The following is a 3,962-nucleotide window of genomic DNA, read 5'->3' as shown; positions in this document are numbered from 1 at the left end:
GATAGATAGATAGATAGATAGATAGATAGATAGATAGAACGATAGATAGATAGATAGATAGATAGATAGATAGATAGATAGATAGAACGATAGAACGATAGATAGATAGATAGATAGATAGATAGATAGATAGATAGATAGATAGATAGATAGAACGATAGACAGATAGATAGAACGATAGACAGATAGATAGAACGATAGACAGATAGATAGAACGATAGACAGAACGATAGACAGATAGATAGAATGATAGATAGATAGATAGATAGAACGATAGATGAATAGATAGATAGAACGATAGATGAATAGATAGATAGATAGAAAGATAGATAGAACGATAGATAGATAGAACGATAGATAGATAGATAGAACGATAGATAGATAGATAGATAGATAGATAGATAGAACGATCGATAGATAGATAGATAGATAGAACGATAGATAGATAGATAGATAGAACGATAGATAGAACAGAAAGATAGATAGATAGATAGATAGAACGATAGATAGAACGATAGATAGATAGATAGATAGATAGATAGATAGATAGATAGATAGATAGATAGATAGAACGATAGATAGAACGATAGATAGATAGATAGATAGATAGATAGATAGATAGATAGATAGATAGATAGAACGATAGAACGATAGAACGATAGATAGATAGATAGATAGATAGATAGATAGATAGATAGATAGATAGATAGATAGATAGATAGATAGATAGATAGAACGATAGATAGATAGATAGATAGAACGATAGATAGATAGAACGATAGATAGATAGAACGATAGATAGATAGATAGATAGAACGATAGATAGATAGAACGATAGAATGATAGAACGATAGATAGATAGATAGATAGAACGATAGATAGATAGAACGATAGATAGATAGATAGATAGATAGATAGATAGATAGATAGATAGATAGATAGATAGATAGATAGAACGATAGATAGATAGATAGAACGATAGAACGATAGAACGATAGATAGATAGATAGATAGATAGATAGATAGATAGATAGATAGATAGATAGATAGAACGATAGATAGATAGAACGATAGATAGATAGATAGATAGAACGATAGATAGATAGAACGATAGATAGAACGATAGAACGATAGATAGAACGATAGACAGATAGATAGAACGATAGACAGATAGATAGAACGATAGACAGAACGATAGATAGATAGACAGAACGATAGATAGATAGATAGAACGATAGATAGATAGATAGATAGATAGATAGATAGATAGATAGATAGATAGATAGATAGATAGAACGACAGATAGATAGAACGATAGATAGATAGAACGATAGATAGATAGATAGATAGATAGATAGATAGATAGATAGATAGATAGATAGATAGATAGATAGATAGATAGAACGATAGAACGATAGATAGAACGATAGATAGATAGATAGATAGAACGATAGATAGATAGATAGATAGAACGATAGATAGAACGATAGATAGATAGATAGATAGATAGATAGATAGATAGATAGATAGATAGATAGATAGATAGAACGATAGATAGATAGAACGATAGATAGATAGATAGATAGAACGATAGATAGATAGAACGATAGAATGATAGAACGATAGATAGATAGATAGATAGATAGAACGATAGATAGATAGATAGATAGATAGATAGATAGATAGATAGATAGATATAACGACAGATAGATAGAACGATAGATAGATAGAACGATAGATAGATAGATAGATAGATAGATAGATAGATAGATAGAACGATAGAACGATAGAACGATAGATAGAACGATAGATAGATAGATAGATAGATAGATAGATAGATAGATAGATAGATAGATAGAACGATAGAACGATAGAACGATAGATAGATAGATAGATAGATAGATAGATAGATAGATAGATAGATAGATAGATAGATAGAACGATAGATAGATAGAACGATAGATAGATAGATAGATAGAACGATAGATAGATAGAACGATAGATAGATAGAACGATAGATAGATAGAACGATAGATAGATAGAACGATAGAACGATAGATAGATAGAACGATAGATAGATAGATAGATAGATAGATAGATAGATAGATAGATAGATAGATAGATAGATAGATAGATAGAATGATAGAACGATAGATAGAACGAACGATAGATAGATAGATAGATAGATAGATAGATAGATAGATAGATAGATAGATAGATAGATAGATAGATAGAACGATAGATAGAACGATAGATAGAACGATAGATAGATAGAACGATAGATAGATAGATAGAACGATAGATAGAACGATAGATAGAACGATAGATAGATAGAACGATAGATAGATAGATAGAACGATAGATAGATAGATAGATAGATAGATAGATAGATAGATAGATAGATAGATAGATAGATAGATAGATAGATAGATAGATAGATAGATAGATAGATAGAACGATAGATAGATAGATAGAACGATAGATAGAACGAACGATAGATAGATAGATAGATAGATATATAGATAGATAGAACGATAGATAGATAGAACGATAGATGGATAGATAGAACGATAGATAGATAGAACGATAGATAGATAGATAGAACGATAGATAGATAGAACGATAGAACGATAGAACGATAGATAGATAGATAGATAGATAGATAGATAGATAGATAGATAGATAGATAGATAGATAGATAGATAGATAGAACGATAGATAGATAGATAGAACGATAGATAGAACGAACGATAGATAGATAGATAGATAGATATATAGATAGATAGAACGATAGATAGATAGAACGATAGATGGATAGATAGAACGATAGATAGATAGAACGATAGATAGATAGATAGAACGATAGATAGATAGATAGATAGAACGATAGAACGATAGAACGATAGATAGATATATAGATAGATAGATAGATAGATAGATAGATAGATAGATAGATAGATAGATAGATAGATAGAACGATAGATAGATAGATAGATAGTTAGAACGATAGATAGATAGATAGATAGATAGATAGATAGATAGATAGATAGATAGATAGATAGATAGATAGATAGAACGATAGAACGATAGATAGATAGATAGATAGATAGATAGATAGATAGATAGATAGATAGATAGATAGATAGATAGATAGATAGATAGATAGAACGATAGACAGATAGATAGAACGATAGACAGATAGATAGAACGATAGACAGATAGATAGAACGATAGACAGAACGATAGACAGATAGATAGAATGATAGATAGATAGATAGATAGAACGATAGATGAATAGATAGATAGAACGATAGATGAATAGATAGATAGATAGAAAGATAGATAGAACGATAGATAGATAGAACGATAGATAGATAGATAGAACGATAGATAGATAGATAGATAGATAGATAGATAGATAGATAGATAGATAGATAGAACGATCGATAGATAGATAGATAGATAGAACGATAGATAGATAGATAGATAGAACGATAGATAGAACAGAAAGATAGATAGATAGATAGATAGAACGATAGATAGATAGATAGAACGATAGATGAATAGATAGATAGATAGATAGAACGATAGATAGAACGATAGATAGATAGATAGATAGAACGATAGATAGATAGCTAGATAGATAGATAGAACGATAGACAGATAGATAGAACGATAGATAGATAGATAGATAGATAGATAGATAGATAGATAGATAGATAGATAGATAGATAGATAGATAGATAGAACGATAGATAGAACGATAGATAGATAGATAGATAGATAGATAGATAGATAGATAGATAGATAGATAGATAGAACGATAGATAGATAGAACGATAGATAGAACGATAGATAGATAGAACGATAGATAGAACGATAGATAGAACGATAGATAGATAGATAGAACGCTAGACAGATAGATAGAACGATAGACAGATAGATAGAACGATAGATAGAAC

This window comes from Abramis brama, assembly GCF_963993115.1.
Source record: "Abramis brama genome assembly, chromosome: 9".
NCBI classification, from domain to species: domain Eukaryota; kingdom Metazoa; phylum Chordata; class Actinopteri; order Cypriniformes; family Leuciscidae; genus Abramis; species Abramis brama.
The sequence above is the reverse complement of the archived record's forward strand: the minus strand, read 5'-3'. Positions refer to the sequence as shown.